The sequence below is a fragment of the Myotis myotis genome, unplaced genomic scaffold (genome assembly GCF_014108235.1).
Source record: "Myotis myotis isolate mMyoMyo1 unplaced genomic scaffold, mMyoMyo1.p scaffold_m19_p_5, whole genome shotgun sequence".
NCBI classification, from domain to species: Eukaryota; Metazoa; Chordata; class Mammalia; order Chiroptera; family Vespertilionidae; genus Myotis; species Myotis myotis.
In genome coordinates this window covers 77,395,554-77,421,610 of record NW_023416357.1, presented here as the reverse complement: position 1 = coordinate 77,421,610, position 26,057 = coordinate 77,395,554, and the positions used below count along the sequence as shown (strand labels likewise).

General features: G+C 42.1%; 1 protein-coding gene across 2 annotated transcripts in view; it reads left to right on the top strand.

Annotated features, from left to right (window-relative positions):
* Nucleotides 1-26,057, top strand: part of MARCHF3 (membrane associated ring-CH-type finger 3) — a 138,000-nt gene that overhangs the window by 24,250 nt on the left and 87,693 nt on the right. The window contains exons 1-3 of one of the 2 annotated variants that reach the window (XM_036310848.1): nt 12,713-12,785; nt 15,338-15,458; nt 22,517-22,692. The exons of the other annotated variant lie outside the window; for it this stretch is intronic. The gene's annotated coding sequence lies outside the window, so the exon portion shown is untranslated. Of the gene's footprint in view, nt 1-12,712; nt 12,786-15,337; nt 15,459-22,516; nt 22,693-26,057 lie in introns of those variants that run through there. 2 annotated transcript variants of the gene reach the window in all.

Sequence of the window (26,057 nt, the reverse complement as noted above, 5' to 3'; positions counted from 1 at the left end):
TCGGCTCTCAAAACTGTTTTCCACCATCTCTGGAGCCATCTCTTCCCTTTAGAACTTTTATACTTATAAATCCCTCTGCCCATTCAAATACAACACCAGTTTATTTTCAATGAAAGAGACACTAAGAATAGTGACATGCAATACATCTTTCACAGCCAGTTGTATATAGGCCAGACTTAAAACAAGAAGTGAGGGAGGAACTTGAAAACTAATACACATTTTAAATATAACCCTTGTCTCTATTGCTCAGTCTTCTGGTAATCACCAGACAAATGGTATCAGAGCTGAGATAGCTGTGCGGATGGAATTCTTAACTGGTTTCATCACTTGTGATAGGGTTAATGTCTTTCTGGTGGCTGGGTATCATTGGCTTCCCAGCTTCATTCCTTAAATCCTTTTGTGCCATGTCATTCTTCACTAAGTCTACTCAATTCATTCTTGGTCTTCCTCTGTTTCTCATTCCATATCCTCTGGAATGTGTCACTATATAGTGTCCATTCTGTAGTGTGTCTCTAAGTGGCATGCATCCAAATGATTACAGCTGTCTCCCTAGGGTCTTATATAAAGTAATTCATTCTTGCCTTTCCAAAGAGGAGTGATGCTATGAGGTCACTGGCATTGCCAATTCCAAATTATTCCTCATCATGCTGCATGTTATATCACTGCCCAGCATTCTAGTTCTGATAAAAGTTGCTGGGACCTAATTCACCTTGACTTACTTGCATGCTATGGGTACACTGAGCACCGGCTATTGCGTGGAGAATAGATCGTAATGAATAAAAGTGGAAGCAAGGCAACTGATTAGGAGGTTACTGCAGTACTTCAGGTGAGATCTGATGATTGCTTGGGTAAAGTGATGGCAGTGGGGATGGAAAGAAGTGTCAGAACAAACAGGACTTGATAATGAACTGAAATGTGGGAAAAGGAATGGTATGGAAGCATGATGCCTCCTAAGTTTTTGGGAAAGGGAGATTAATGAAGGATGTATGTTAAAAGGGAGGGCAATAGCACAAATAAAGTTGGCTAAATGATGTTAAGGATCTCTTTCAATTTACTAGTGAGAAATTAACTTGAGATCATTAACATTAAAGTATATGTAATAACCTTTTGAAAACTATAAAGTTTAGAATGACTAAGGCATTGTTAGTATTTTGCTTTGGTTTCATGATATGGCTTCAATGGAGTGGGCTGATTTCTATGCATCGTGGTACATTAGTAATGGCTAAGTTCTTTGAGGGTGAGGGCAGTGCCTTATTTGTTGTACCTTCAACACTAGCAGTCGTACAATAATAGGTATTTGGTATGTTTGTTGACCAAATAGGTTAGATTATATATTTGATGTATAGAGAAGTTGACCATTTGGATGTTTTGAAAATAAACTTGAACCTAGTTTCTGGAATGCTAGTATCTTCTGTGAAATATTAAAATATAATGCCATTCACTGGGGGAGCATTTTGGAACATTCATTTCATAGTTAGAAGGAGTTTCTTTTAGTGATTATTTCTCTTTAGCATGGAGAAGGGTGCTTTCCCCCTGAAGTGGCCAGGTGCCAGAGGACCAGGGGCTGAATCAGCTGGGAGACATTACTGCAAGGTGGCTGGACGGGCAGAAACTGTAATGGCAGTGAGGTAAATTTATGCCTGGGACTAGAACAGTGAGAGTCAAATCTGAAAGTCAGTGAGAGAGTAGCCTGTAAGAGAGGAGCCTGTAAGGAGTTTGGAACTTAGAGGCCCAAGATTTAGGTCAAGTCATTGAGGACTTTGCCCTGTAAATAGACTCCATGTCCCCAAGGTGCAGGGGGACCAGGAAGTTATGCTGGACTGGCTGATTCTAATGGGCTCATTGAATGCTGGTCTGGACATTATTGCCCTAAAAATGAGCATTGTATAAGTCTGCCATCTGGGGCGGGGCGGGGGGGCGGGGGCGGGGGGGAAGAAAATGGACCCATTTTCTGCATCATCTATATTAGGTAAAAACTTCTTATCCTTATTGGCAATATTTTATGTGTTTACTCCAACTGAGACTTATAGCTCACAGACATGCCAGTATTGTAGAATCAATATAAAAATTCCTGTTGTTTTGCTGACTTAGATATTCACTGAGGGATTATTTGGGAGACAGACCTGAAAAGCAATTATGTGGAAAGTTCAATATGCTAGTTCTCTTTGAAAAGTGTTGCTTAAAAAGAACTTTCTAGGAGGCTCTCTAGTTTTCGCCATGTATACTTTCTTCCTGATGTCTTGTGACATGCGGTAATATTTCTTCCAGTTCTTAGTTTTACGTCAGTCCATCACTTTGAGGCCCCTTCAGGTAATATCCACAAATATTTTGGAGCTTGTTCTTTTAACCACAAATCTTTATAGCTTTTCAGTTTGTTTTGGCGTAGCCTGGGGATTGGCAAGGAAGGAGTGGTGCAGAGGAATAAATGAGACTTTTGTTTAAAAGATGGCCTTTTTCAAGTTGACATCCACAGGAATATCTCTTAGTTGTCCTCCTGGCATGGATTTTAAGGAATTCATGAGGCTCCTTTATCCCCACCTCCACCTTCCCCCCACCCCAACTTCATCTCCCCATCTGTTCTCCCCAGTGTGAGAAAGTACATTTGTGGCCATCTCCACCTGATAGTTTCCGTATGTGGCCTCAGCCATGGAATGCTGAATGTTTGCACTGGGTTTGCTGAGAGCAAAGTCAGGAGACAAGCATGTTGGTCAGAGGCCAAGTGCCCATCTAGTGTAGCTGCTCCAGTTTCACCCCTGATCCAAGCTGTATGCATTCTCCAAGTTAAGGGAAGCCAAGGAGTGGCTTGAAAAAGGAGCAGGAACTCTATGCTTTATTCTTAGCCTCTAGAGCAGAATTCTGGTTCCCCGTAAGTCAGCACTTTCTGATCAGCAGCCAGGCCTGGTTAACTTCTGGTTATGCAGCTCATTGGCTGCCATGTGGACCACTTGGAAGCTGCTGCTTTTGTATTTCCATGGTCTTCCTTTCTCCTTGCACAAGAAGTTTCTTTATTTACTTTGTGACCTACACAAAATAAAAGGAAACACAACCCACCTGGACCTAAGATTTCTGGGGTAAGGAGATATTTCCTGCCATTGAAGAAGTCATTTTATGATGCTAGTCAGGAGAGTTTTGAGAAATAGAATAATATTCTTTTTCACTCTCTTAATATTTCCTCAGTTCTTAGATTACCAATAGTCTCCAATGGGTTTCTGTAATAATAGTGCTTCAATATTTTCCCCTAGCAAAACAATCAGCAGATTATTGATTATGATCATTTTCTAAAATAACTGACTGGTCAATTCCCTAAGAATAGTAGCAGACAAGGTGAAGTTTGCCAGATGTACTAAATGGACACAGAGAATTACTGCTTATCTAACATAGTTCCTCAAGAGAGAGGGAGGAAGTATGAAAAAAGGATAATCTTACCAAAAAATAAGGTATCTAGTAAATTGGCATTCAGAAAAATAAATTAAATAGCTTATTCTACTGTTGCTATTAGAAACAGGATCTGAATCCACAGGAAAGATTGCCCTTGGTGCTTTCACATTGGGTACCAGTGATGGCAAGAGATAGCAAGCCTATTGATTGGGGAGGGGAATCTCCTCTTCTTATTCCTAAACTTGCAAAAAGAGGACAGTGTTTATCAAGTGGGTTCTTTTGGGATAGAGCACTAAGCAAATCTATATCATAAAAGGCCTGTGGTCGTAACGGTGTCACGACCAAACGGGCAGCAGCTCTCTCAGTGGGTGGGGCAGGGCGCGAGCTACTCATGGTGGAGAGCTACTAGCGGCAGAGACCTACAAGCGGTGGAGGGCGGGGCGCGAGCTACTAGCGGTGGAAAGCTACGAGCGGCAGAAGGCAGGGTGCAAGTGGCGATGAGCAGGGTGGCCAGCTGCGGCAAGTGGAAGCAAGCTACTCGTGTATGGTTTCGTGCGCGCTGGGCCTCTAGTCCTATATAATAAAAGGCTAATATGCAAATCGACCAAATGGTGGAACAACCGATCGCTATGATGCACACTGACCACCAGGGGGCAGATGCTCAATGCAGGAGCTGCCCCCTGGTGGTCAGTGCACTCCCACAGGGAGAGCGCCGCTTAGCCAGAAGCCTCCTTTGAAAGGGAGGCTGGTTGCTCTAATCAAATGTTACTCAAATATGAGAAGCCCAGTGCATGAAACTCATGAACAGGTGGGGTCCTTAGGCCTGGCCAGTGATCAGGGCCTATCGGGGCTGTTTTGCCCAGTCCCAATCAGGGCGAGGCCAGCCGGGGCCTGCTGGATAGGGCTTGCTGGATGGGGGGTAGGGACTGCGGGAGGTTTGCCGGCTGGGGGGGGGGGGGGGGGGGGACCAGGAGAAGTTTGCTGGCTGTGGGAGGTTGGCTGTGGGAGTGCCAGCATTGGTGGTCAGTGCACATCACAGTGACTGGTCAACCAGTCGTTCGGTCGTAACGGTCACTTAGGCTTTTATATATATAGAGATATGGCAAAGCTTTTTACCTTTGACAAAGAAAAAGGGATCAGAATTTGTTTAACGTGCATGTGTACACACTCAGGCATGCACGTGGATGGGAGTAGAGAGATTCCTAATGTTTTTTCATTGTTCTTCAAGCATTGAAGAGACCCAAGTCTAGTTCATGGGTCTTGGTCCACGTTGCTTTAGTCTTAAAGCCTTTGATGAAAAGGGAAGCCCTTTGTGACTGAGAGGGATTAGGATTTTCAGATTTTGGAATGCTTTTTTGCTTCTAGTACTAATCAGTTCTGAAACAGAATTGAGAGTAGCAAATGTCTTTTTGTCAAGTGAGCGGCTCATCATATTGTTTTCTTGTTTTCTCATTCTGTTGTCCTTTCTGTGCTTCTTCTGCTTCACCAATCCAAGCCCTAAGCCTTGCCTCCACCAGGAAGTCTTCTCTGCCTGGCTCCCTCCTTTCCTTCCCCCACTCCGCATTCACATCATTTCTGTTGTCTTCTCTTTGTCTTAACGTGCTACTGCACTCTATTGTTAGCTGTTCAAGGCTTGCAACAATAACATATCCAGTAACCACTTATTAATTTAAAATGTTTAATACTTGTTAAATTAAACTTATAGTACCTTTTACAGTATTAGCCATTGGTCCTCATAGTACATTGCAGGTCAGCCCCAGGAAGTATTATAAGTATTCCTTCAGCAGTTCTCAACCTGTGGGTCATGAACAATGAAAATACATCCTGCATATCAGATATTTACATTACGATTCATAACAGTAGCAAAATTACAGTTATGAAGTAGCAACGAAAATAATTTTATGGTTGGGGATCACCACAACATGAGGAACTGTATTAAAGGGTCGCAGCATTAGGAAGGTTGAGAACCACTGCTTTATGTGATGATGATTATCATCATTATATGCACAAGTGGTTAAAAATAAACTCAGTTACAGGAGGGTATGAGTTGAAAATAAATTTTTCCCTTTCTCCTCATTTTTCACTCCCCAGATGTAACCAATGTTAACAATTTTTATGTATCCTTCTAGAAGTTTGTATGCATATATGAACGTAAATGGGAGCCTACTATACCTACTCTTCTGCTCCCTGATTTTTAATTAACTTAAGTAATTTCTCCTAGAGATCTTTCCATTTCTTCACACTGTTGTTTATTTGTTTTTCCCTTACTGGCTCTGTAGTATCCCATTGTGTAAGTAATCAATTATTGATTTAAGCAGTGCCCTGTTGATGAATATTTATATGATTTCCGTTTTCTTAATAGTAATGATAATGCGGCAATAAAGGTTCTCCTGCATTGGTTTTTAGTGTTCTGTTTTAATGCCATATCGTGAGGGGACTAAAGATCCTGGATCCATATCCACTAGAGAGGAGCAAAGCTTCCCACCAGTTGCCCTCTTCTCCCTTCTTGTTGTTTTTTTTTTTTTTTTTTTTTCCGAACTTGACTCTTTATAACTCTCCGACCACAAGCAATCCACTTACACCGGGGTCACCACTGAAATGCCTTTATGGACAAGGCAGATAACCTACATATGTTAGAGGCTTGAGCCCTGAAGACACTGAAATTCAAAAATAAAAATGATAAAGTACCCATGGTTTTCAGGCTCTAGGAGGCCAGCCTATGATAACTAATTTAAACAAATCTGTGTTCACAAGGAACCTTTGTGCCAACTGGTTCCTCAGCCTGGAATAGCTGCAGCTCTACATCTTCCTCATCCTTCCAAGGCTCAGCTTCCATTCCAGCTTCCCAGACTATTTCAATTTCCCCTCCCCCTGCTGCCTTAGCACTGTATTTATGCCTCTGTTTATCACACACCACACTCTGCCTTCCATTGGAGGTATGTGAGTAGCTATAGAAGGCTGCTGAAAGTCTAGGCCTTTGAGCTTCTCATTCTGTTTGTCCTTAGCATTTATTTCCATATAGTGGATTCCCAATGAATGTTTTTATTGGGAGAAGGATAGGGCAAAATGAAGCCTCGCGTCAAATCACAGCCATTAAAATGGTATATTATTGTCATGGCATCCAGTGGAAAATTAACAACCATTGGATGTCCAGGACACAAATATTTTTCTGCCAAAAATAATTCTGTACAGGTCATCTAGAAAAGTATCACTGAATTATGGAAGTCTCTTTTCTCTGTGTTATGTCCAGTTGGAGTAAATAAAGATTAATTTGCTTCATCATAGAAAACAAACACAGGGCAGGCTTGAATTCTTAGTCCGAAACAATTTCTTAACTCCAGTGAGTGTGAAAGCAGTGGCATCCAGGCAGTTGGAACTCCAGGCAAAGCAAGGTAAGAACACATGTAGCACCATGCAAAATAAATAGCACCTTGGTGCCAGGGTGTCAGAAGCTCCCTCATGAAGTATGGGCTTGAAAACATCTATTGATCTACGTATTAGATGCTTTATTTAAACTACATGTCCAAGAGTGAGTGCCTGGCTTCTGAGTGCTACAACACCCAGCTTGGGAGAAGACCTGCCAATGTTGGTGTAGGAAGGAAGTTCAACAGCTCTTTTGAAGTTTGCCTTTCTTAATTATTGAGCATTTTACGCTGAGATTTTGTGCTCAAGTTGGGTTTATTTTTATAACTTACATACAGTAAAATTCACTTTTTGTGTGTGTATAGTACTATGCAGTTTACCAAATCATAAAGTTGTGTAACTACTATCACAATCAAGATATAGCATAGTGTTATCACCCCCCCAAAATTCTCTCATGCCCTTTCGAAGTCAACTTTTCCTTCCACTCCCAGCCCCTGGCTACTGCTGACCTGTTTTCCAGCCCTATAGCTTTGCCTTTTCCAGGATGATTATATATTCATGTGCTATGTATTTTTTTGAGTCTGGTTCCTTTCACATAGCATAATGCTTTTGAGAGCCATCTGTGTTGTGCCATGTATCAGTAGTTAGTTCCTTTTTATTGCTCCATTATGTGATGTACCAGAGTTTGTCTTCACCAGTTGAAGCACATTTCGGTTGTTTCCAGATTTTGGCTATTATGAATAAAGTCACATTAATATTCACATACCATTTTTGTGAACATGTTTCCATTTTTCTTACATAAATACCTAAGTGTCAGATTGCTGGGTTAAAAGACAGGTTTGTGTTTAGTTCTTATAAAGAAACTGCCAAATCATTTTCAAAGGGACTGTTTTGTTTTGCATTCCTATAATATTAACTGAGAAAGGTCTAAGATTAAGGTTACATCTACACCATTTTCAATCATTTCAACAGCCTATGGGTGCATTGAACGCAAGGGAGAGGCATGGAATAGGGATGCAGACCCTATCTCAATGGGTTAAACTTTTTGTTTATATACAGAACTTTTTTTCTGCCTGAAATGATTAAAGTGAGTGTGTAGCTGTTTGGCAAGACTCTGCCCTGATATTCAGGGGAGATTATGGCAGCTTTGCAGATAAGCTCAGCAATCTACTAGGACACAAAGTCATTCCCCAGGCCATTCAGGCAGTCATGTGTTGTGGTGCTGATGGCATCTGATAATATCAAATATTGGGAACCTGAAGATGGCACATCTTTTAAGGGTGATATTTCTAAGTTTTATTCATATTCTCAGTTGCCTAATAACTGATTTCTTTTAAATGCTTTCAAATTCTGATCATTGGAGATACTTTACTCATAGGCTTCTTATCATCTCGATTCCCTATGGTTGAAATAGGAGATTATGGATTTGTCCTCTACACCTACCTGGCTTTGGAACCTCAGCCCTAATTTAGGAGAGATGTGACTGTGCCCTGTGACTATTGCTGCAATTAGCACCTTTATACACAACAGGGAAGATCAGTTCAAAGGCTATTTGGGTTGGTGGCCTTGTCCTCTGATGGCCTCATGAGTCATGGTGGTCTGCCTTAGAATCACCTGGGTATCAAAAACAGGAAGGAAAAAAACTATTATATGATGTGTGGCCCTCTAATGCCCTTTGGTAACCTTCAGAGTTCTGTGGTAACCATATCTGCACCCTGACCTGGAAATTCGGCCAGTAACCTTCAGGAACCGGTTACTCACAGTATTCAAGTACGAACTAACTGAATGATCCTGACTAAGGAAAACTTTCAGCCAAGGGCACTGAACTGAATGGGGTTTTCATATTTCACTCACAACTCCACTTTAATAAAATAGGAAAGAGATTGGAAAGCAAATATAAAATGATTATTTTCTGTCTGATTTTCCTTCAGGGAAATGTCCATTCAGTGCCTGCCTATCAGCCACAGAGCTACAAGCTCCCTTTTCTTCCTTCCCTGAGCTCGAGTCCTCGGAGGTGTTATGGAAGGCTTTGCGATATCATTAGGGGTTTGGGGGTCGGGGAGAGGGGTCTTGTGTTTCAGGCTGATTTGACATTCTTCTTATGATGCCAATTTGGACAGATTAGTAAAGACCAATGGACACGATACCTGTAGTATCAAGAGGAAGAGGTGCGTTTTGTTTCCAGCTGCAGATTTGATGGGAAGAGGTGCGTTTTGTTTCCAGCTGCAGATTTGATGGCAGGTGAACTTTTTAGATTGAGCTATCAGAATGTAAGAACATAAGAAAAGTTGGGGTGGTGGTGTTGGGGGATAATCACAGGTTTTGATCGTACTGTATACCCTGGGGCTGTACTGTTCACTCGGCATTCACTAAACCCACAGGATGGCTTTCTCTTTTATTGTCTGGTAAATTGTTTCCCTAAAGCTGCCAGTGTTTGCAGCTCCAGTAAATTGCTCAACTTCATATATTTCATGTGGCCCAAGGAAGACCCAGTTGGCAGACCCTATTTCAAATCCTAGAGGCAGTGAGTACATGGAAATATCTTTGGGACTCTTGCTTGTTAGGCATATGGCAAGTTCACAAAGCTAGACATTTTATCAGGACAAGGAATACATTTGCCAAGGAAAACATTACAGTAAAAATGAATGTAGGGAGAAGAAAACATAATAATAGAAGTCATCATGCTGCTAAACTTCATTCTTATAAAGGCAAGTTGCTATTATTGCAGAAAACACTAAGGATCAGAGCATAATATAATAGGAAGCTGTTCATAATTATCATTGATGGGCTCTAAGTGTTGTAATTAATATATTCATACTGGTGCTATCAGTAAAACATTCCTTTCCTCCACGTGTGTTACAATTTACAGTTTGCTAGCTCACAATAGTACTGGAACACTCCACAAATCTCACTCCCCAGCCATGGAAAGGCCCCAGCTCACGAAGCATGTGGTCTATTTTTACACTGAGATTTACAGTGGACTGCCACTCACATACTGACAAGATCCACAGTGTATGGGGGATGGGGAGAGGTTACTAAAGTGTTTTTTAAAAACTTTCTTTGCTTTCTGACAAAGGAAACAATTCAGAAATTTCCAAATTGTCTTGCTGCTTGAGCCTCTACCAAATTTGAAATTGTTTCCCTTTAGTCCTATTATTATAGGTTTTCTTCTTCTTCAGTGAAGTTTGTTGGTGATGTCAGTGGAAGTTGCCTACATTTAAAAAGAAAAATCTCATTTCTGAAAGAATATTTTTGAAACTTTTTTTCTTTATCTCCTTTTCAGCTTTTGTGAAAATGATACACAAATAAATAAAAATAAAATACCACACAAATGCCATGCATGCTTTCCTCCCACCCCCCATCACCCCCTTCCCAAGACAACACCGCTCTCTGGTAATGGATGCTCAGGTGATTCCTTGCTTGATCTTTTCATTGCTATTTTTTTTTAATTGTGTCAATTATCTGTTGACCTTTTCTATTTGTTCACTTCCATTACCCTTCTCCCTTCCCAAATTGATGGTTACTTTTAATTATCCTATTGCTAATCTTTGTACTTTAAAAATAATAGTTTTAAACCTATATTTATTATTCCATCTGTTTATATAGTACATCTTGATTCTCCATTCTGTTAGTTGAAAATATTAATAATCCCAGTGGAAACAAAGTTGAGTTCACTTTTAAAATTTTCTTGTTTTCTGAATGATTTGTTTCTTTAGGAGTCAGTTATCATGTTTAAATTACTTGGCTTTTCTTTGTAGGGCTTCTAATTTGTTTTTAAAGAGGGGAGGTGAACTTTGGTTATCCACCGATATTTAAGAACAAAGGGCTGAGTTGATTTTTCTTAATACTTGGTATGGGTTTTCCCTGTTGCTGTGTATGTAGGTCTGATTTCCTGTTCTGTGCTGTCCCTGAATTGGAAGGCTGCATGGGCCATTGGTGCTGTGGGGGGCTTGTCTCCTGGTAGTTTCATGTTAGGATCAACACTGAGAAGGGGCTAGATTCCTGTCAGGAGTTTCTGTGGCTGTGGGGGATGGGGTGGGGGCTCCAAATGCCTAAGGGGAGGGATTTACTCTAGAGCAGCAGTTCTCAACCTGTGGGTCGCCAACCTGTGGGTCACGACCCCTTTGGGGGTCGAATGAACCTTTCACAAGGGTCGCCTAAGACCGTCGGAAAACACATATATAATTACATATTGTTTTTGTGATTAATCACTATGCTTTAATTATGTTCAATTTAACTAATTTCAGACCTAGAGAAAAGTTCCAAAAATAATAGAGTGTTTCTGTATATCCCTTACCCAGCTTTTCCTAATGTCAGTGTCTTACATATAGTATAATTTCCAGGCAGTTTAAAAAATTTTAATAGATAAAGAGTCCCCAATAATTTGCCCACAAGTAAGTTTGGCACAGTACGTGGACATAAGGCAGAGGATAAGGAAAAGAACGAAGGGCACTCCCAGGCCCAGTGCACCTGAGGCAGACTCCCATGAACCTCTCTCTTTTACATTCTCTTTCAGAATCTCTGTCTCTGTTGCTGCTGCCCAGTGAGCCTTGGGTCTTACTGGTTTACTGGTACATTGCCAGGCAGCTCATGCCCACCCTCCCACTTTCCCAAAGTTTTCTCCTATATCTTCCTCTCTGGTAAACCTTGGTTTTTGCTCTTAAAACCTTCAACTGATTAGATGAGCCTACATACCACGCCCCCACCCCCATCCACCCAAATTAAGGAGGGTAACCTCTTTTACTTAAAGTCAAAAATCTTAAATGTTAATCACATCTACAAAATACCTTCACAGCATCTAGACTAGTGTTTGTGCAAAAGAAGGGACACCATAGCCTACCCACATTGACACATAATATTAATCATCTACTCTGTTCTCTGCCATCCTGTCCTTGACCTCCAAAACTTTGTCAAAATCTGTCTTCTTCCCCTGATGTCCCTTTCTCATTCCTTTCACTGTTATGTCCCTCCCTCTTTCAGTATCATTTTATTATATTCTAGGGAGACAATTGCTTGTACTCATTCCACCATATTCTACAAGAAGAAAACACAGTTTATTTGTTACAGAGAACCTGATTGCTCATGCAGGTGCCTCTCCTAAAGCATTGGTGTGTCAACAGAGGTCAGCATTCATATTGAGATAAAAAAAAAAAAAAAGAATCGTGATTCAGCTCAAATGTATTTGCTTTATGTATTACTCTAGACAGATTTATCAATGTTGATGCTTAAGTATCTATTGCATTGTACTTACTTAGAATTTTTCAACTAATCATTTTATTTCTCTATCTAAATGAAATTATTCTCCTATTTGCTTGGATATAAGTCCATTCGACTTTGAAGTATTTGAAAAATCTTCAAAATATGAATTTTAAGCCTTACAATCTGAACTTTAACTTTCTTATTTTAATTTTTAAAATCATAAACAAAGCTTTTTCAAGGGCTTATTCACCTATGTAATTCAGAATACCTAGAACAGTGCTTTGTCCAAAGTAGGCACTCAAAATTTTTTTTAAATATGCTTACATTTTCCAAAAATTCTGTAGCTTTGTATAACAATGGAATAACTTAATAGGTTACTGTAGAGATTTCAAATGCTTTAATTTCTGGTATTTCATTCACTGCTCACATTTGATGCTACTTGTGGGGTTGGGAAGTAAGCAGGCATTTTTAGAACACTTGGTAGGACACGTGGGCTTTGTCTGAAGTGGTACATCATTTGCCGAGGTCATGTACCGTACAGCTTCTGAATCTGCTTGATTCCAGATCTTTTGACTCCTAATTCTGTATATTAATTATGCATATGTTTTCATATGCTGTACATCATCTGGGGAACATTAGACAATGAGCACTCTTCTATAAATCCTAGTACTGTTAGATATGCTTGCGATGGACTCACACTCAGGGCATGTTGGGCTAATGATCTAAACTATCTGTTTCTTTTATAGGAAGTTAAGTTTCCTTGGACAGTCAATCCACCCTACTGTGTCCTTGCTTCTTCCGTACCCAGGGACCAAATAGAGTCATGCATGAAAAATGCTCCTAAGGTCAGGCTCTGTCTCCCTGCAAAAGTGTGTTTACGAATCAGAAACCACCGTGTATTTTCAAAACCAGAGCCTCCTTACCACCACGAAAAACTCATCCATACATAAACATCAAATTAAACCTATCACATATTTACTAATAGCAAACAGAGCTGCAGTCCTTTCCCTCCCATATCTCCACATCTTGTCAAAAATCAAATTGTGGTTTAATTAAAGGAGTAAATGAAAAGTAATGATGTCTTGTTAAAAATAAAAATAGTACTGAGTCACTGTCACAAATATATTATTTTCTTTTTTTTAAAGAAATACCGTGTGTCTTAATTTAGTATGAAACATACATGACAAAAAGCTAAGAATAGTCCCCCAAAGTGAGGCCCCATCATTATTTGAATTAACTTTCTCCCACCACTACCTGGAAGTGGATAGGGGGACAGTTTTCTTCCCAAATACTCTTTTCCCAGTTTTTCTTTATTCCTCTTTTCCCCCCACAGCTCTGCCTCTGAGACCTCCCTCCTGCCCTCCCGGTCCCAGCCTTTCCACTGGACTCATGCACAAACTGGCAGCTTTAAATGCCTAACTAATCTTTGTTGCAAATGATGTATATTATTCAGAACTGTCTCAGGCCAGGTCTCATATTATTCCGCTTTGGTTGCCAGAGGTTTAAAGGAATAAGCAGTCCTTTAAGTACACATTTCCTGTTATCACTTCTCATATTTCAGAGCAGAGGAGCATCCTTTGGGTCTTGTGTTCCTAATCTCGAGTCTGTGACTTGGCTTTTGGGACCTGTGACTCCCCAGAGGGAAAGGTGGAATAATGTGAACACAAATGCATTTTCTCTGGAGTGGCTCTCTAGTTGTCTTAAAAGGGACCTATGACCCGGGAATGTCAAGAAGCATGACTGGCTCTCAGAGGCCCTTTGCTTCCACCACCTTCACTTTTCACTTGAGGTCTGGTCTGGGCTCTGGCATTGATCTGCAGACCCTGAGCAGCAGCCTGTTTCCTGTCTGGTTCTTCTGTTCACCTTCCCCGAGCTGCTGGGCTTCACCTACCCTGCACGCTCTCTCTGTGTGCTGCCCTTGGCTGCACCTAACCACTGCTTGGCTTTCCTTACTCCTTTTCACATCCCCGTCCTGGCGTAGAAGGTGTTCCTGTCCTAATTTTCTAAGCACCTTTACTCTGGTGTGGTTTATCCTAGAGTTTCTATACTGAATATAGAGAATCACCGGAAGTTTTTCTCTACCCTCTCTCTGTCTGATCAGTGCACCTGGCACATCCCAGAGCCACTGCCTTCCTTAATGAGTGACACATTCTCTTCCCATGGAATCGCATCCCTCAAAGGACAAGTAGCATCCTTGTGCCCTGAGGAATCCTGGCACTGTCTTCCCTCCAAACCCCTAAAACTGCCAGATTCCACATTAACATTAGAATACCCACCTCCCTCCTCCCTCCAGTCCTATTATTACAGTCAGCTTTAGTTCATGAGCAGGTTTTACCTTGCTTCAGCCTCACTTTAATAACGTCTCTCTCTCTCTTAGTCTTCTACATTTCTGGCTAATTTTTCAATTTTAGTATTGGGAAAAAAATAGCCAACCCTGTTCAAATATGTAAAAGAAGTTGGGCATAGATAAAAGATAAGAGGACATAGACTTCCAGTGCTTTCTTTTTGTTTGGGCCTCATCTAGGAGAACCCCTTGCATCCCGTGCTCCTTCTGACTTGCTGCCCGAAAGTGTCTGCAATGTGAAGGGGGCACAGCTGGAAAGTAAGCTGAGGGATCTGGCTCTTCAGCCATATGAGCCCCAGTGGACTGACCCCAGCATCATAAATCAAGTTGGCGGTGAGGGTGGATTTGGGGCCCTGAGTAAACTGCTATTCCAGTCCAAAGTTAGCTTGCCACGAGGTCTGCATTCTGAGCCTGCTGACACTTCCTCCGATAGCCTTTGCTGATATGCAAACGAGAGAATTCAAGCCCTGCCATATTTAGATCCCTGCTTAAAGTCTGTTCTGAGCTGCTGCATTGCTGTTTCCAGTACAGAATCCAGAGCTGAAGAAGTGACCAGCCTGTGGCCTCATGACTCAGGAAAGCCTGGTCATGGGCAGTGGGCTAGTTCCTGTCCTCAGATAGGGACTGGGACACCAGGGCCCTGCCAGATTCTTGTACACCCCTTCCCTCCTATTCAGAGGCCAGATTCTTGTACTCCCCTTCCCTCCTATTCCGAGGCCACTTGCAGAAGGGATCATCTGTCCCTTCATTACTGAAAAATAAGTAGCTCTCTTAGGAAACCGAAGCCATCTGGGAGGTTCTAATGTTGGTGTGGAATTTTTCTTTATTCCTCTTTTTTTCCCCCAGCTCTTCCCTGGAGGGAAGACAGTTCCAGGATTCCTCAGGGCACAAGGATGCTACTGATCCTTTGAGGGATGTGATTCCGTGGGAAGGGAATGTGTCACTCGTTAAGGAAGGCAGTGGCTCTGGGATGTGCCAGGTGCACTGATCAGACAGAGAGAGGGTATGTGCACCATCCAGATACCGGATTCCTCCATGTGTTTCTTAATCTAGCACTCCTCCTGCAGAAGAAAGATAATGAAGGCATGCACTGCTGACTCCACAAGAAGCCTTTTTTACAGTTAAGAATCATCAGTGAGACTTTGCAAAGTATTTCAGAGCCTACTGCTACCAGGTATCTCAGCTTAATCTATCTAATGGGCCTGTGGGAGGAGAAAAAATATGATCAGTTGCATATGTGAATAGGGTGTCAACAACAACCTAAACTCATATGTTACAATGGAATTTTCCTCCTGTCACATAGCACATTGAGCTTTCCTGCCTTCTATCCAGCGTCCCTCCACACACCATACTGCTTTCACGCACCACCGCTCCTTCCCACAGTGTAAGAAACTAAAGCATCGCAAAATGTTGGGACCTGGCTGTGCACCTGTCAGGATGAGTTGTAAGGTCCACAGTGCCCTCAGCCAGCTGAGTCATTTTGCCTTGCATCAAAGGAGTCACCCTAATGTGAGGCCTTGTGGGAAACAAACAAAATGGTTCTGAGTTGTCACCCAGTTTTAGCAGTGTGACAAAAGCAACGCAGAACAAGGCATATGTATCCCACTCAACCCCCCACTTTCTCAGGGCCTTCTTTGTGCCAGGTACTTTGTACTTCATGTCAAATTTAATTAATACTCAGAGCATTTTCATGAAGAAGGTATACTTAGCCCAGGCTACATATGACAAAATCAAGGGGAGAGAGTTAGTTAACATGTCCCAGGTATCACAGCTATCCTCGGTATTCAAGGTTGGCACCCAGGTCTTCTGTCCTTGCTTGTCCTACTAACCCCATGCTATTGAGGCAGGCTCTTAGATCCCGGAACTGCACATTAGAGTCTTCTGGTGACTTTGAAAATGAATAAGTCAGAACCTCTATGGGTGGGGCCCAGAGAAGAGCACTAGGGAAGAGCTGACAAGCACTCAGTTTCCCCTCTAGCACTGAGAGTATAGCTTGCCTCACCGTCATCCCAGGGCCCAGCATGGCTCCGAGCAAAATCACCTGCTCTTCTTTCCCCATCCCTGCCCTCCAGATGGAGTTGTTCCCTGCAGTTCATTCAGCTTAGGGCTCAGCCACAGTGCAGGAAAGACTGGAGCAGGAGGTGACTGAGCTGAGCAGGCAGAGCTGAGCAGGCAGGCTGTGATGTGGGTCTGGGCCAGGGAATGTCACTGGAGGGTGCAGAGGCCGGCAGGCAGGAGAAGATCTGGGGCATAGGAGAGTCTAGCACAGTGATGGATGAATTAGACTTTAATGAAGTAAAGATGACTAGGTTTTAAAGTTAGCGTGGGTAGGGGTTTTATCCTTAACTAAAAGGAGTACGTGAAAAGGAATATTTTTCCCCCCCAGCTCTTTTGTTTGGAGAGGGAAACTGTGCAGGCTGAGTCTGAGGTGTTATAAGAACTTGCTGTGGAGATGTCCACTGGCAAGTGAAAACTGCTGATGAGAGACAATAGGACTTGCTCAGTTTCCCAAATGCATTAAGATGTGATGCAGACTCTCTGAAGAAGGTGCGAAAGCAAATAGCAAGAACAGTGCACCCAGGTTCCTTTGGAGCATTCAGATAATACTCTTGTGCGTGTGTACATCTTGGAAACATTATGCTAAGTGGAAAAAAAAAAACAGACAAAAGGCCACATTTATATGATACCATTTAGATCGAGTGTCTACAATAGGCAAATCCATAGAGACAGAAAGTAGGGGAGAACCAAGATGGCGGCATAGGTTAACGCCGGAGTTTGCTGCTTTGAATAACTACTTCAAAAGTGAAACCAAAAAACGGAAGGGACATCACCCAGAACCACAGGAACGCTGGCTGAGTGGAAGTCCTACAACTAGGAGGAAAGAGAAACGCATACGGACACTCAGAGGAGGCGCAGTGCTGAAGTCAAATTCGGAGGTGCGGAGTGCGTGGAGCGGGCTGGCGGCGGAGGGCGCGGTTGGCGTTTTCAATCGGGAGGGAGTCGCAGACTCTGAGCTCCAGATCCGGGCGAGTCTTTAGGGACCCAGACTCAAACGGGAGAAGCGGGACTGTCTGGCTTCGGTCAGAGCGAGTGCAGCTTTCTCTCTGAGCTTTGCAGCGGGTGCTGGGACTCAGAGAGGCAGAGCCCCTGGGGACAGGACTGAGAGCCGCCATAACTGCTCTCTCCAGCCCACCCTGTTGATCCTGTGCGACCCGCCCCGCCCAAGCCCTGCACACAGGCATTTGCCGGATAGCCTCAGGCAAAGGCTAGATTAGCACTTCCCTAGAGGACAGAAGTTCTCTCACTGCTGACACAGCTGATTCTCATAGCCACTTGGCCTGGAGGTCAAACCCTCCCTGGAATTAGCTACAACAATCAAGATTTAACTATAAGACTGCGAACAAAGACCACTAGGGGGTGCACCAAGGAAGCATAACAAAATGCGGAGACAAAGAAACAGGACAAAATTGTCAATGGAAGATATAGAGTTCAGAACCACAGTTTTAAGGTCTCTCAAGAACTGTTTAGAAGCCGCCGATAAACTTAATGAGATCTACAAGAAAACTAATGAGACCCTCGATCTTATATTGGGGAACCAACTAGAAATTAAGCATACACAGACTGAAATAACGAATATTATACAGACTCCCGACAGCAGACCAGAGGAGCGCAAGAATCAAGTCAATGATTTGAAATGCGAGGAAGCAAAAAACACCCAACCGGAAAAGCAAAATGAAAAAAGAATCCAAAAATGCGAGGATAGTGTAAGGAGCCTCTGGGACAGCTTCAAGCGTACCAACATCCAAATTATAGGGGTGCCAGAAGATGAGAGAGAGCAAGATATTGAAAACCTATCTGAAGAAATAATGACAGAAAACTTCCCCCACCTGGTGAAAGAAATGGACTTACAGGTCCAAGAAGCGCGGAGAACCCCAAACAAAAGGAATCCAAAGAGGACCACACCAAGACACATCATAATTAAAATGCCAAGAGCAAAAGATAAAGAGAGAATCTTAAAAACTGCAAGAGAAAGAAACTCAGTTACCTACAAGGGAATACCCATACGACTGTCAGCTGGTTTCTCAACAGAAACTTTGCAGGCCAGAAGGGAGTGGCAAGAAATATTCAAAGTGATGAATACCAAGAACCTACAACCAAGATTACTTTATCCAGCAAAGCTATCATTCAGAATTGAAGGTCAGATAAAGAGCTTCACAGATAAGGAAAAGCTAAAGGAGTTCATCACCACCAAACCAGGATTATATGAAATGCTGAAAGGTGTCCTTTAAGAAGAGGAAGAGGAAGAAAAAGGTAAAGATACAAATTATGAACAACAAATATGCATCTATCAACAAGTGAATCTAAGAATCAAGTGAATAAATAATCTGATGAACAGAATGAACTGTTGATTATAATAGAATCAGGGACATAGAAAGGGAATGGACTGACTATTCCTGGGGGGGAAAGGGGTGTGGGAGATGCGGGAAGAGACTGGACAAAAATCGTGCACCTATGGATGAGGACAGTGGGTGGGGAGTGAGGGCGGAGGGTGGGGCGGGAACTGGGAGGAGGGGAGTTATGGGGGAAAAAAAAGAGGAACAAATGTAATAATCTGAACAATAAAGATTTAATTAAAAAAAAAAAAAAAAAAGAAAGTAGATTACTGGTTTCCAGGGGCTGGGGAAGAAAAGAGTGGGGAGTGACTGCTAATCGACATGGCATTTCTTTTGGGGGTGATGCAAATGTTCTAAATTGATTATAGTGTTGATTGCCCAGCTCTGTGAATATGCTAAAACTCACTTAAATAGGTGAATTGTATGGTACGTGAATTATATCTCAATTTGAGCAAAATATAAATTGTCATTATTTGGCTAATTGAAAATAAAGTCCAAACCAAAAATGAATTCTATCCAACCTTTAACTCGGGTATACGTGGGCAGCTTGGCTCCTTACGCAGAGGAAACACACCTTTTTCTTCAGCTCCCCTTCATAGTTTACCTTAATTTTCAGTGCAAGAAACAAAAACGTGTGAAGTAGGTGTTGGAAGAGCGGTTTAACATATAATTAAATTCTCTATTTAAAGAACCACTTTTGTTTGCAGGAGAGAAAAGGCCCTTGATTATTTACTGCCTGTATGTTCCCTGTGAGAACCATTCTTACTTGGGCCCTGTTTAACATATGGGTTCTTATATATTTAGGAATTGAAAAAGTGGGAAAGAAAAGGAAAGATGAAACACGGATTCTTCCTTTGGGATTTACACTAAAATGTGAATTTTATCTTGGTCCCCCATTTTTAAACCTGAAAAGTACAGGTGTTTGGACAGTGACACAAATGTTTGGACAGTGGTCATTGGGTTGTCCTTAGAACACGTTGGAACTGGGTATTGAAAAATATGAGATAACCTGAAACTTTGAAAGGCACAGTCTATCAAGTTAATTTGAAAGGAAAGGATTAACAAAATTAGAAGGTGCTGTTTGAAAATGGACTTAAATGTTTCATGAAAACGTTTGGGAATACTTCAGTTTAGAGATGCTAAATACTATCGTAATCAGGGAATGTGCTCTCCTTATAAAGTTAAGATGTGCTTGTCTGGCAGCCGATGAAGAACTCAGCTTCACTCCAGACATAACATTTGGTATTGTCCATACTTTAGTACTCTGTTACTGTTGGCTTAGGTATCTTATGTTGTTGAAAGAAAAAAGGCTGGAAAATCCTCAATTTGCTGGTGAGGTAGGAAAATTCTATTCATGCACAAACATAGATCTCTCTTCAATCTAAACTTGTATGCAACACCTTCAGTTTGAAGAGAACATTTGTTTAGCATTATTTCCCCAAAACAGTAATATTCTGCATCCATTTCACTAATGTATTTAAAGAAAAGAAGGCTGGAGGAAGTTTTCTCCAAATACTGTTCTTAGAGCTGAACTGGGAACTATAGTTCTTAAAGGCCTCAGTCTCATCGTCTAAGTTATGATTTCACATGGCTTCCTCCATCAATGCCTCAGAGGCAGTGCTGTGCAGGAAGCAGGCTGAGGGCCCTGGAGGCTGGAGTGCCAGAGTAGCTGATCCCTGAATAAATCCAGATTTATTTAGTGTTCTGCACAGCCTTGATAGAGTAATCGGCGAGGTAGAGTTCCCCTATTAGGAGAGGTTCTGTACTCCTGAGCAGCTCTTCCTCACTGGATAGCAACTATCCGAAGATGTTCTGCAAACAGTCGTGTGTTCACTGCTGGAGCTGGTTTGCTGCCCTGCAGAAGCACGTGCAATGCAAGAAGATATGTGGGTTGTGGATTTTTCTGCTGAGTCAGCACAGAGCACTGCCTGCTAACAGCCAGCTTAAAGAATGCTGAAGTCATGTATCAGTGCACACCAGAACGATTCTTTGTGCCACAGAAAGGTCAACTAGTTGCTTAAGGGAGAAAGGCACATGCAACTGTTACTGCCCGCTCTTGATTTTCAGTTCCAGGTCGTGGATAGCTTATTTCAAATCCACTGATAGTCTAAAAACAATTTAACCACTTCCCTCACCAAACCTTTCAGTGAAGATGCTAACAAGCAACAAAACTGAAAATATTAATTTCACCTCTCCTCCCTACCCTTTATCTGCCTGATGGTGCCAGAAGAGGATTTTGGATGTTCCCCAAATGAAAACTGAGTTTACAAACTGATGGCTCACAGGCCCACCCAGCCATAGAAGATGTGTTTCATTTGGCCTGTACTGTATTTCTAAAAAGTATTTGAATAAGTTGTCAACATCTAAACCTCAGGAAATTCCACATAAGATCTATGTTTCTGGTTTCTCTTACAATTCTTAAGATCTGGTCATCCTGGACCCACATTCTCAAGTGATCCTGATGGACTGAGGCAAGGGGCAGATCTGTCCTCAGGCTGGATTTGGCGCCTGTCCTGACAGCCCCTGTTCCCACTAGCCCACTCATATCACTTTCATAACCTACTAGTCACTGTGGGCATTTGGGTTTGGGACCTCCCCACCTCCAACCCTCCTAACAAGAGAAGGATCTCAGAAAAGGAAAGATTTTGCTTTCTTCAGATGTCATGGTGACACAGTCCCTATTGGTATGAAATTTGATCTACTAATGAGCAATATTATCATATACATGCCAGAGTCCTGAACACAGGAACAGGTAAAATGAGTTCCATTTAGGATTTCACTTTCATGTCTAATAAGGAATAAAGACTATTTCAAACAAAGTTGGAGAAGTATAAGGAAAAGCACACTTAAATGGAAGATGGGTAACCTTATTTTTTACTCAACTCCCCTCCCCCCATGATGATACCAGTTTTCTTACCTGCAGGTGGAAGTTAGTAGCCACCACCTGCCACCTCATTTAGCATTTGTTCACTTAACAACAACTATAGAGAGTGGTTAACATCAAGAGTTTAGAGTTTTACAAACAAGGATATGCACTTGGCACTTCCTTTTTCTCTTCTGTAAAACAAGAATCATAATAATAAACACCTCAGTGTCTGGTGTACTCTGAATACTCAGTCATTGTAAGCTTTTATCTATTTTTTTTATTAAGTACAACCTGTTCACCACACTTTGTGCTAGGCCTTGGAAATACGAGATTTTTTTTTTTAGTTGTTTCATACCAGGCTTCTAAATCTGAGTCCTGGGCATTTAGGGGATCACCCCACTGCTATTTGAGTCAGAGCCATGACCTCCTTCCCAGAGAAGTGTACACACACAATAGGTTGCATAACATCCTGGGGATTTGGGAGCCACTGATGCCCATCCATGGGGCCTGCTCCATTAGGTCCTCACTGGGTTGGTCACACAGGATGTGGAAGCAGTGATTGTAGAGGAGGTGGGTCTGGAAGACCCAGAGCCACCCACAGAAATGTTAGGGCAGTTCTGTGTGAGGGGCTGAAGTGCACAGAGGTGAAGTGGGCAGTAAGGGGAATTTTAATGAAGACAACATCTCTTTATGTTTTTTAGATAAAGAAGATATTCCTATAAGAACTAATGTAGTTAGAGTTAGCATTGTATATATGTCATGTATATAATAGTGGCTACTCTGGCACATGTTAAGTTATGGAATTATCTTCTTGCCTGTGATCTTTTCACCTCTTCCCCCCTCCCCCCCAAAATTGTGATTTGTCTTCCTGGATATGGAAACTAATTTCTGTATATATTAGCCAGACCATTGCTTTTGCATAGGGTTGCTGTGGTTTATTGTGCTTTTCCCTGTATTCTGGTCTTTTCCTAGTCTCGTCAACCTGAAGTTCCCAATGTACACAGAACCAATTGCACATGGGACCTGATTATCTGCTGGTGACTCAGATGGGGCTCATCACTCTGGGCCACCTCTGCCCCTTAGGTTGGATGCAACACTTCATTATGGTCCCTCCAAAACAAATCCAACTGCAAAGTATTGGGAAAAAGGTAGGTTTTACTGAGGCTTTGGGAGGCAGAAAGAAAACAGAATTCACTGCATTTCACATCAAAATTCCCATTATACAACCCTCAACTGCCAAAGCTTTTCCACAGGCTAGCCCCCTCATCTTCCCTCTACTTTACCCGCCTCCCCACCCCTCCACCTCTCTTCTCATCTTGTAGCTTGTGCTAATTCAGGGAATGTAGCTCCCGACACTCCTGCAATTCTGCTTCCTCGTTGTGGTTATTTAATATTGCCTTGAATTATGAGAAAGCTTCTGTGCTGAGGAGGATGATTTTGTTTATACCGTGCAACAAGCAGCAAGCTCTCCTTAGTATTCATGTTATTTGTAGCGGGGTTGAAGTTTAAATAGCAAATATATCCTCCTCTCCTCCCCCGCACCAACCACAAATTTCTTTCTTCTTCACTTAATACATTAGAGGCATCCTTGGTGTTAGAACATGTAAACTCATCTCTCATTTTGAACAGTTGTGACATGTGCCATTGTATACATGCAATATGATGTATTTAGCCATTCCTGGACATTTGCTTTTTTTTCTATTACAAACAATGCTGCAATCAAACTATTGCACACTTGTGTGACTATGTCTGTAGGATACATTCCTGGAATTGATGTTTCTTTGTCATAAATATGTGCATTATAACGTTCAGTAGATATTGCTGTCCAGAAATTTATCTTTTAACCAACTGTATAAAAGAGATTCTGTTTCAGTTTTTCATAAAATTACCTCATTTGATATGTTTGTTTATTTATGTCCCACCTTGATTTGGGAAGGGTTTAAGATGGCAGGCAAGAAAATGTAAATTAGAAGTATATAGGAAAGGAAAGTGGAAAATAGAGATGAAGACATAAAATGGACTGGTGAGTAAGGTTATAAAAATCCATGCAGATTCATTCTATCCCCAGGCAACCCTCAGGTTTGGCACTAAGCTTTCCAGCAGTGCAAAGAGGGGAAACTGACCCAATATGGGATCCATGACTGAAAACAAAGCCATGGTGGCCTCATATACAGGACATTGTACAGTGAGACAGTGTCTTCAGCAGTGTGACTTCATGTGAGCCCCATAGCATCCCTTTATCTGCCCCCCTCTTTTTTTTTTTTTTTTTTTTTTTTTTTTTTTTACCTAAAACATGTTGCCCAAGAGCAGAGGCCTGTCTTTAAGTGCACATGTGCTGATTATGTCAGGCGGTAAGCAGCCTGGCCAAGACTGATAAACCAACCCTTGCCTCCTAATGTGGCCAGATAGATAGCAGGGTGTTCAGAGCAGGCATCGTCACTTGAACATACAGACCTTCCTTTCTCCTAAAAGCTTCTGAGAATGACCTTGGGGGATGGGACTGGAAGCAAATCCAGGCCAGTGTCTGTAAACCAGGTCAGGAAAACAGTCCTGAAGGGGCATTCCCAGGTAGGACGTGTGGGCTGCCTGCTTGATGAGCAGGCAGAGGGCCAAATGGATATGCTCTCCAGGCTGCCCAGGGCTGGGGACAAGGACCTCCAAAGGGAACCAGGGGCTAGGGGCCACCTGTGCAAATTGAAGATGCCAAAGAATGGACTCCCGAAGTGGTCTGGGGCACTGCAGCTCTGGATCTTGGAGAAAGAGATAGGAGTGAGCTGAGTAAGCTGAGCTGGGTGGGGAGACTGGGCAGATCAGCCACCACAGGTGTGGAGCTGGCAGAGAGCAGGTGGAGGGTGTGACGAGGTCTAGACAGAGAGAAAGGAGAGTCAGCTTTGCATAAATCCCCAAGGGACTGAGTCCCACGGCAGAGGGGCAGATGGTTCTGCAAGGAAACTCTGACCCAAAGCAGGGGGAGTAGAACTGGACACCAAGCAGTGGAGGCGCTATAAGAGAGAGCTGGACTTGGACCTGCATTTGACAGCAGGGCAAATGGCAAGAAAGAGAGGGACTCCAAGGGTCAGGGCTGACAGAATATAAAACAGAAGTGATTGAGTCACATAGATTTTTGTCCCCAAGCCCCACTAAGCTGTGGATAATTTTACCCACAAGGTACCCACACTGTGATATGGACATCCAGACACGTCCTATTGAGGACTTACTGAGAATGTATCATGAGCAGGGGGGGCGGGGAGGGGTGGAGGAGGGAGTAAAGAACAGCCCATGAATATAGAAGGGGAAATATCTTCCTTTGTCATTCCCTGAATGGCAAAGTAAAAGACAGTAAGGCAAAGTTAACCAAGGGGAAGAAAAAGAGAGGAGAAAAAAAAAAGATAGTGGAAACCTGATTGAAGGAGGGGGTTTTTTTTGCGTATCAGCCTTGGAAGCCACAAAAGAGAGGGTTGTAAGAACAGCAGGCAGCTCCAAAGGGAGTAAAAGAAACTATTGGGACAGGCCTATTGGGAAGATAGTATGGCACGGGGAGGAAAGGAGGTACATTTTCCATTTAGAGAAGTTAGATCAAGTAAATTCCTTAGGTGCATCCATGAAGGTTTGAGTTTTGAATCATCATGCGTTTTAGCCAGAATAGATGTTCTGGGTTTTAACTTTACTCACTTAGACCCAGATCCACTATTTAAAAGCCTACTTGCCCTTCACATCAGTCTACTATTAGACTACTTTTGCTGCTATACCTGGGAGAATGGCTTTCTCATCCCCATGTTCTGCATCTCTCCAGGTTGGTAGTAAGAGCTTCCCGAGGTGTCTGGCTTATTGCATTAAGGAATGTAACTGATGAGGAAATATGACCCCAGCTTAGGTTCTGGTATCATTCCAGTACAATTTTACCAGAATATTATACAAGTGAAAACATAATTTGAACTTACATATGGGGAAACACAAAAATGTAATAGTAAACTTTCAGTGTTAGAATCTAGAATAGATTTAAGAATGAATGTTAGCTAGATGACTTCAGCTGTCATGTGTAACTTAAATAGCTTCTCATTAAGACTTGTAAGTCAGGCAAAAATTAATTTATTAGATACATAGAAAACCCCAAAGACCCCATCAAAAAACTACTAGACCTAATAAATGAATTCAGCAATGTAGCAGGATACAAAATTAATACCCAGAAATCTATGGCCTTTTTATACACCAATAATGAACTCACAGAAATAGAAACAAAACAAAAAAATCCCATTTACCATTGCACCAAAAAAATTAAGATACCTAGGGATAAACTTAACTAAGAAGGTAAAAAACCTGTACTCAGAAAACTACAGGACATTGAAAAAAGAGGTAGAGGAAGACATAAACAAATGGAAGAACATACCATGTTCATGGATTGGTAGAGTCAACATTATTAAAATGTCCATACTACCCAAAGCAATCTACAGATTCAATGCAATCCCCATTAAAATACCAACAGCATATTTCAAAGATCTAAAACAAACTCTCC